The 9,984-nt window shown below is 36.1% G+C and overlaps 1 long non-coding RNA gene across 1 annotated transcript; it reads right to left on the bottom strand.

Annotated features, from left to right (window-relative positions):
* Nucleotides 1-1,019: 1,019 nt before the first annotated feature.
* Nucleotides 1,020-2,133, bottom strand: LOC141627453 (uncharacterized). The gene is made up of 3 exons (XR_012537014.1): nt 1,949-2,133; nt 1,309-1,440; nt 1,020-1,188 (listed from the first exon to the last, which is right to left on the bottom strand). It is a non-coding gene; the product is annotated as an uncharacterized LOC141627453 (long non-coding RNA).
* Between the last annotated feature and the right edge of the window lie 7,851 nt (nt 2,134-9,984).

Below are 9,984 nucleotides of genomic sequence, written 5' to 3'. Positions count from 1 at the left end.
TATTTTGAAGGGATATGATGGGAACATATATGGTTTTATCTTAATAACTTGGCAATACAATTTATATTTCAATTCTTGATAAAGTTTCGATTGAGAAGTCAATTTCGAAATGTGTGAAATTGAGTGGGAGTTAGGAAATTCTCATGTGAAGACATGGAATTTAGTGGGAGCTATCATCCTTTGAATGTTTACAACTCATCACTCATTAAAGAATGACGAGCTAATACCTTCTTTCATAAAGAAGCATTTGAGTTTTCAATTTTGGATGAAAATGGACTATGATGAATCCAATTACATCAAGGGATGTTGGATTAGTATTAAGAGATACACATCGTATCAACATTCACATAGGTTATTCATGTAGATGAAAATGGAATTATCATTAGCAGTCATGGTCGTTCATTGAATCTATGAACAGTTGATCTCAGGATTATTAGTAACTAATGTTTCCGCCATTAGAATGATCATGTACATGTCCAATTATGAATCATATGCATGAGAGCATGATGATTGATTGGTAAGCCATAATAGAAATGTCATGAATTCTCGAGTGGAATCCGATGAGCGATTTCAGTGTTTGACGGAATTCTCACTACTACAAAACTTGTGATGGACATCGGACTTTTCGCTATATGGACATCGGATACACAACCGATGTAGAGTTTGGTGATGTCCATTGTGGATTAATGGACATCGGATTTTAAACCGATGTCCATTAAAATTTGCACATCGGATTTTTAGGAAAACCGATGTCTATTTGATCAATGGACATCGGATTTTTAGGAAAACCGATGTTTATTTGATCAATGGACATCGGATTTTTAGGAAAACCGATGTCTATTTGATCAATGGACATCATTTTTTTGCAAAAATCCGATGTCTATAATTATTATTTTTTATAAAAAAAAAATATTACGTTGTTGCCCATATTAGTCGTACACATGATGACAATGCAAAATTATTCCATAATCAACAAAAATATTTGTATAAAATCAATCGGTTATCCAAAGCCAATTACAAAAAAATTTCATCTACATAATGTGTCAAATTTACTAAACGACTAACCTATACAAAAATATAAACCGATATGTAAACTGACTAATTGTTTAAAAAAAAAGGCCGAAGAGACGAGACTACTTGGCAGCCTCAGATTTGCTCATCTCCCATTGGGCATATTACCAAGAGAATCTGGTTCAACACAACAAAGTTAACGAGAAAATAAAATATCAACATAGAAGATCCTATATAACTAACGAGACACATACATTACTGTATTTTAAGTATCACAACTACTAGCAATACACTCACCTGAATGTGAGGAGCTTGGAACATTTCCTGTATGACCGCTTCAACTTCTGCCATACCGACAAGGGTTTTTCCTGAAGGTTCATAAACAGATGCATTTTCCCAAAAATTAGCTCCAGCAGCATCATCCCACACCTAAACATTCACAACATAAGAAAAACAACAGAAATGACCTATATCCCAACAAAATTTATAAACCTTATGACAGACTGAATTCGCTCTCAAAGTGCACAAAACTAATATGCATTCAAAATCAACGACTGTGATGTATAACAAACTGTACAAGCAAGCTATATTTCATCTCTGAGATAAGGCAATACTTGACCAAGCCTAAAGTATGTTAATACTGCAGATACGGAAAGCAATGTTAAGTTCATTAACATGGTGTAGTAAATATTGGCCCGATTAACTCACTCACTATCAAGTGTTTATTATCGTCATCTATTTGCTACGTCTAGCAAATGTTAGCTTGCTGATTAACTCATTCACAATCAAGTGTTTATTATCGCCATCTATTTCTAAGTCTAGCATCATAACTTGGTCCCTAATGCTCATTGACCAAGACAAGTTCGAAATGAACCTAATTCTACAATCATGAAGACCCTAACACGGCCAGTAATTCAGAGGATAATATTGACGGTACCTAGTTCTGAAGTGCACGAGATCCATGGATATGCTGGAGGATACTCTTTCAGTAGCTCAATAACCCAATTTTGATAATTAGTTACCATTATCGGAATGGTTGGTTCTACAAAAAACTGTCACTGCAACAAGAAAGCGTTCATATTAGCATATCTCGCAATAATCATAAGTCACGGAAAAGGACAGAATCATATAGATAATATAATCTCTTAATGGAACGTCTAATTCTACGAGATCTACTATATGAAAGTATGAAACTACTGTAGCATTGGCAAATTCATATTAAGCCAAGCTATGAAAATACAAACTTTAGCTACACGATCCCTATTCTTATTGATCCTTGATAGAATCAGAGTAACTTAATAACTTATGCATGTTTCATCTCAACCCAAAACCACTTTAGCTAGAATTCCAAAGCGATCACTTGCAAGTTTGTATTAAAATTGACTTAAAATATGAATAAAATCAGCCACTTGAAAACATTTATATTTTGAAACTTGTCAATCAGTAAGACATGAAACGAATGCATCAAACAAGTACGGATACACAACATACACCCCAGAATCTTCAAAAAGACATACATAAAATGTGAAGAAATATAACAACTGTAATAGCACTCAACTTTTAGAAAATAAAATTGTCTTATAAACTATACAAATATTGTTTACTAAGGGTCAAATACCCAAATCATGTACTCTGTACCAATAAGGTAATGAGAGTGATAGTTTGTTTCATAAAAGAAACAAGAACAACGAGGCTGAATCTCAATGTGAAAACTTAACAGAAATAAAAAATTATTCGTCATTGAACAATATTATATACTTGTACAAAGTAGCTAATAAGAGTGTCAAAATTGAAGACACAGCCTCATATTCTATAATTTGCTAAGTTATTGTTATCTATCATCAATGGATAAGCGATTCTAATAAAAAAGTGAGGCTAGATACAGCAAAGGAGAGTATGCATCAGATGTGTGGCCAAATCGAAAAGCTAGATAAAAATTGTACTTGAAAGTCCCAAATCTGTTTGGGGTGGCAGCAACAAAGCAATAATTCCAATCCCACTACAAATACAAAGCCTTTCAAGCAACCTAACATAAGAGATCAGTCTATAAATAACAATGCGTTTAACATAAACCCTAAAAGTAAAAAATCAAACAAAACTAACATAATTTGATAGAAATCAGAAAAGCAATTACCTTTGCGGATCAGAAATCATAAGCAATTGGAACAATCGAGAAATATCAATTCCAATTTCCTTTGCTGCTCGAATTTCACCGTCAAACTGCAAAAAATCGCAAATAAAGTGAAGAGATCGCAGAACCTGGCGGCACCAAAGGTTACACCACCATCGGGTTGGTCAGTTCCACTGCTTCCACATCATTAAAACCCTAGAAAACATGAATCGTGATAAGATTGTTTTAAAATACCAAAAACAAAGAGAAATTGGGGGTAAATTAGACGGAGGAAGAAGAGGAATCTGAAAGTAGAAATGAAAGGTTTAAGGAAGAAATTTGTGTGAGATTGATTAATAGAAGAGGATGTACGGAAATAGATGTCAAGGTGATATCAAAAATGGGCGTGTGAAGTTTGATTTAGAGATGCAGGGAGTGTTCTGCTAATAGGCCGTGTTTAGAGATGCAGGGAGTGTTCTATTCTACTTTATCTACTAGTGAGGGAGAGAAAGAAAGAGTACGGAAGGTGAGTTTAAGGCCGAGGAGGGAGTATGGGGTTAAGGACGGGGTTGGTAGCCGGAGGGAGGGAGAGTGAGTACGGGGTTTTGGGGGTTAGGGTTTGGGAGTGAGAGTGAGGGAGAGGATTTGGGAAAGAATGTATGTAGTCCAAATTATAAGTGATGGCGGTGAGGTAAATATTTTTGCTGCCTATAATTTTCACTTTAGATGCACATCGGTTAAATGCAATGTCCCATGTCCATGACTTTTATATAGACATGGATTTTATTAAATATCACATGTCCTTTAAAATCAGAAATAATGGACATGTGTTTTTTAACGCAACCGATGTACATATAATTATATGCACATCAGGTTTTTGCAAACAACCGATGTGCATGTTATGTACATCGGTTTTCCAGATAATCCGATGTCCATCGACTGATGTCCATAACGAGTTTTGTAGTAGTGGCTCTATTGTGTGTCAAGAGGTTGCACATATTATAGAAAATCCGAACACATATAAGGATTTATGAGAATCCCAAATCTTTCAAGTCTAGAAAGAGAAATAAGAAGTTTTGGAAAGATGCTTAGTTGAATAAGAGGTTATTCAAAACTAATCTTTCCTAGTTAAGCTAGGACTTGTGAGAAGTGCTAGGCTAATAATCTTGACAAATTGTTACAAGACTCTACAAAACATATACCTAGTGCATTGTGTGTGGATGGAGTACTTGATCAGTACAAGTTATATCATTCATCACAAATTCGTTCGTTATGAGATAATTGATAAGAAAGTTCTTTCAAGTTAAAGAACCAAAACCAAGGTCGGGAACCTTGATGTGTACTTGGTAAGATTCATGCTATGAGAGAGTACATGAATGCAAAGGAAATTGCAAGTTTAAGAAGTTTGAACATATGGACACATGGCATGTTAAAACTCTATTGCAATTAATAAGTGTTTACACTTACGATATACATCACAAGGTTGTAATATGATATTGACTACCCGAGTGTGATGTCGACATTTGTCGTTTGAGTTATTATTAACTCACCTTGTACATTGTTATATCCAAACGGGTTGTGGAGACAATTGAACCCCGTTAAAGTGAACACGGATTAACATTGTATTTGCCCATAGTTACTTATATGAGGTGACGTCTCGAAGTGACTAGAGTGTGATGCGATTGATGGCAAGTTCAAGTGCCATAAAGTCATGTGAGATGACTAGTCGATTACATAGGCAGACTGTTAGGAACTTTTTGTCGGGCCTAATGACCGCTTATAGAGTTCTGGCAAATTTGTATAGCCTGGTCGTGGCGAGAGCTGCTATAGTATTCAAATGAGTCGATTCTTTTGACTAAAGACTATTCGCCTAAGATGGCACAGTTTCAGATTAACTTTGATTTGTGTTACTACGACCTTCGTAAATGGGGAAAAATGGGCATATTTTGGGTTATGATAGCTGTGGCTAGTCGAAGGGAATGAGTGCGATAGGAATTGTCCACCCCTAGTCAGGGTTATAACAATATCTCAGGGCCACTCGAGGAGTAATGAACTGGAAATGCGTGGCCACGCTCGGAAAGTATCTATGATAGATAAGTCCGGTCAATCGGTTATTCTCGGATCGAGGAAATCACTCTCGATATGATCACTTGCAAGTACGACCTGAAAGACACCTTGCATTGAGTGGGAGATAGTAATAGGACAAGAGAATTGGTGACGCACACTTGTCGAGGACAAGTGGGAGATTGTTGGAATATGTGTCCTCCGACAATAATGCGATCACGACTGTTGATCATGATGATCACATGTTTAAATCTCATTATAAAGAATACAATTGGGAAGTAATATTGTTCTTTGTCAACTGGTCAATATATATCGGTAATGATTGGTGACTAGAGTTTGACATTCATCGTGCGACGGTGGTGATCAGTTGACCCCCTAGGTCATACCTATAGGGCAACACTCTTAATTGATTATTTAATTAATCGTATAATGTTACGAGTTAATTAAATTACTTGAAAATTGACGGACGATTTTGGAAGTAAAATTTACGTATCAAATTGAAATGTGATTAAATGGGATACGGTCTGAGTAATCGAATTGCATCATTACTCGGATGAAATTATTGTTTAAAGAAACAATTGAAATTGAATGAATTTTTATAAATACAATCAGTTGTGATTTATAAATGGAAAAACATTTTGGTACAAGTAATTATGAAATTACCAAGTCAATTTTGTATGTGACGTATTTTAATAATACATTGATTTTTAATATGTTAAAAATACATAACAAATTTATGTTACATGTGACATGTTACATATTGAGAAATTGACAAAAATAATATGGACTACATATTATGATTGTACCGAAAATAAAGGGGGTATTAGGTTAATATTGTGTTGATTAATTTATTAGTAAACACAATGATTACCTAATTGTCTAGTCATGCAACCCTATTAACATTGTTAAGAGCAACAATTGCATGCATTGGCTCACCCAAAAAGCCCCCTTCCACCCGGTTTTTAAGAGAGAAAACCATTATGGTTTTTAATCTAATTAACCTAATAATATACAAAAGGTTGTAGATTACTAATTCATTCTATCACTCATCCAAAATATAATTCTAGAGAGAAAAATAATTCTCCTCTTCTTCTCTCTAATAAACCGAAATATTCAAAGTGTTACATAATATTTTGGTTCAATTTTCTTCAAATTAATATTGTACTAGTTCCTATAATATTAATTTTAATTAAGAGAAAGCTTTGGGTATTAAGCTTAGGGAGAGGTCCTATACTTGGATCTTGGTTCTTCCACTAAAGGAAAGCTCAAGAACAAAAGAAAAGGAGATTTCTTTTGTGCCCATAAAACCGACTCATCCAATGTAAGAACATGATTTCTCCTCTATTTTGCTCTTTTGTTTGCATGCATAAAATCCATATTTAATTTTATGACAAATTAAATTAAATCATATATGAATATGTAAGTATATAGATCTACTTTTCCTTCATGGACATGGGGCCACGGGGGCGCTTGGGACAAGCGTTTGCATTTGTGGAGTCGCCACCAATTTATTGTGGAAAATTGGAAACCGTTTGAATATCTCGTGTCATGTCAAGACACAAAGTAGTGACATGAACACTAAGAACTCGTTAGCCTTAGCACTCTATGACTAGAATGACTCTCGTGGATGCCAATGAACACGGATGTTCACAAAGATCTGGAGTAAGGGGTGAGTGTACGTATTAGGAAGTCCTTTTATTGAACACCTAATCCCGCCCGCCTCGATAGCGACCTCTACTAATGATTAGAGAAATTGTTCATAGTTGATATGTTGTCGATTATATGCATGCAATGCAACATCCACAAATTAATCCTAGCATGTGAGATAAACTATGTCGGTGAGCAAATAATTTAGCAGATGTTACATTTTATTTTAAAGTACCGCAAGCGTACGGGTATTGTAGCATACGGGTCGATCTCAGGGAGGTGATTAATTAATTACTTGTTAATTTCCGACTATAAGTCATCTACGTCGAATAAGAATTGTCTAATTGAATAACTAATCTAACAAATTTAATACTGAATGCTATAAAATCTTAAATGTGATAAACAATAAAAGAAAGGTTCTAGAGCAATGGTATCACCATTAACATGAATCAATCAACGCCTAACCATGAACGAACTGCATACCTTGTCAAATTATCATTTCCGATGAGACTAATATCCTATTGAACCTATTACTAATTATTCCGTTTTCACGATATAAAAAGTCTACCCAACTTGCTGTAAATTCTATTCTCATGGCTTATACAACATAATCAGATGTATTAAGAATCGATATTAACATGTCCCGATTATCACTTAACCCTATTTTCATGGGAAAGATCCAAACTTATCAAAGTTCTCTAAGAATAAACTCAACTATCGTTATAGTTTAAACTGAGTAAAAATCAATCAAGCAAGATACAAACTTTAGAATCAATTCATAAGGGAAAACCCAATTCTCATAGCAATTTAACCCTAGAATCAATTATATGCATTCAATCTAACAAAATCAACAATTAAGCATAACATTGACAAATCGAATTTGATAATTCAACAAGGCATAACTAGAAATTGCGCTGATTAATTCATATTAAAGTTCAACCGAACTCTAGAAAAAATAATTACTCACTACTCTTTGCCCATAGTACGGGATATTATGGCCCTTTTATTTCTTTTTGCGGCTCTTTCTTTTTTTTTTCTCTCATATTTTTTTTTTCTTTATGGCTTTTTCATCTCACTTTTCTCACATTTAGCCTCTTTTTGCCTAGAATGCCCATCCTTGTGGGTTTTCATTCTAGCTAGGCCCCCCAATTTTTAGCTAGGTCGCCCTTTTCGGGTTTTCAACCTAGCGGGGATTTCCTTTTTTTTGCCTTTTTCTTTTTTTTTTTTAATAGAACTTACTGTAATGAACGGAATACAATACATGTACAAAAGATGTAATCTACTCTCCCCCATGCTTAACGAAACATTGTCCTCAATGTTACTAGGACACAAATACATAAAGGGGAAAACAGACACATACCAAATCATGGTTCAGAGGACTCGCCGTCCGGGTGGACAAGTGAGCGCCCCGAACATCTCGGGCACTCCTCTTCCTACTCAGTTTAGCAAGAGCTTGCGGTGGTTTATAAGTACCTGGTTGCATACCACCAGCAATGAAAGTATGCAGGCTTCGACAAAGTAACAAGACCTCTTCGACATCATCTCCTAACTCCTCTAATTTATCTTCATTCATAGCCAAACGAGATTCAACTCGTTGTTGCTAAGTGATTGGTGCTGCTACTCTCTCTTCCCTTATCTGAAAATCATTACCAGTAGCATCTCCGTCATCCTCATGCTCCTCACCATCATCGTCTACATTCCCTTGTTTTTTAGGAATTAAGTAGCTAGCTACATCAGGGTCGGCTGTGATGTGAAATGTAGCAGTAGTAGGGCCGACAGGAAGTGAATGGCCTTCGGGGCGGGGCAAGATCAAGTATCCAATGTTGGTGGCCCAACGATTCCAGCAATATTTATTGTCAGCAATTGTACACTGGATCATTTGTAGCCGCTTAAGAGTACGCAAATCAAGTAGAGGACTTCCCTTTAGCGGTTCCACAGTTGCAGGAATCTTAACACCAAAGTGTCTCATCAATAAAGTGACCATACCACCGGACCAAAACTTAGGTCTTGTTCTTTATACAACGTTCACATGCCCCGAGAAATATTTGTATCCAATCTGGGAACACAGTGGCTTCAGGCATGAAAGCCCACATACAACTCATTTCAAATTGATTTATCTTTGTAGGTCCCCCTTGCCCAAAAACACTCATGGCCAAGACGCGGTGAATTAATCTCAAAGCTGGATGAGCAAAGGCAGATGAAAAATCACCCTTCAAAGCAAAGGGCTGACCAGTAATAGCTTGCCAAAAAATAACACAGTCGTTACCACGTAACGGGTTCCAATCTTTCACACCCTCACCAACAAAACCAAAGATTTCCCTAAATTGACTGTATGTAAGTTGACGTTGGGTTTGGTTCAGACGAAAGGAAATGAACTTCTCACCTTTAGGACCAGTTGTACCAGTTTGAAATGTAGCAAGAAATTCAAGAGTGAACCTTTCGTAAGTCGGGGCATTGCGAGTTAAAAAATTTTCTAATACCACTTTCATCAATAGAACCTTCATTGTGTCAAGTAAACCAAGGGTTTCAAGGGCTGGTACGTCAAAGAATTTAGTCACAAGCACCTTTCGAGACGGAATATTAAGACGGGCTAATGTTTCTGCCTCAGTACCCTTCAAGTAAGCAAGGCCTGTTGGTACGGGAGCGGTTAACGTAGATGCGGTGGTAGTGGTTTTTCTCTTTTTAGCCATTCGGGAGTGTAAGGTCGGGTTCACAAACTCACAAACTCGTAAACTCACAAATTAGCAAACTCACTGCCTCACAAACTCCTATACACCCTTGGTACTCGGTACTGCAAAGAATAACCAACAAGAATTCCCACAATTTGTTTTTTTTTAGACAAGTTAGCAGCCAATCAACACAGTATCACAAAGCAATAATGAGTTTACGACAACATTTAAGTGGCCTAAGATAAGCAACCAATTGGAAAAGGCAAGCTAATCAAAGGTGAAGGTGATACGTAATAAAGCTAAAGATCAAAGTCAAACCTTCAATTAACCCTTAAATGTTGAATGATTACTCCAATTTTTGCGTTCCCGAACACCCAAAGACTACCTTGCGTCCAAATCAGCCGGGATTGAAAAACGCCCAATTATTAGGGTTTCTTTGACAGTGGCGATTTTTTTTGTGTCTTTTGTGTAGTGGTTGGGTTG

This window comes from Silene latifolia, chromosome Y, assembly GCF_048544455.1.
Source record: "Silene latifolia isolate original U9 population chromosome Y, ASM4854445v1, whole genome shotgun sequence".
Classification (NCBI taxonomy): domain Eukaryota; kingdom Viridiplantae; phylum Streptophyta; class Magnoliopsida; order Caryophyllales; family Caryophyllaceae; genus Silene; species Silene latifolia.
The sequence above is the reverse complement of the archived record's forward strand: the minus strand, read 5'-3'. Positions and strand labels throughout refer to the sequence as shown.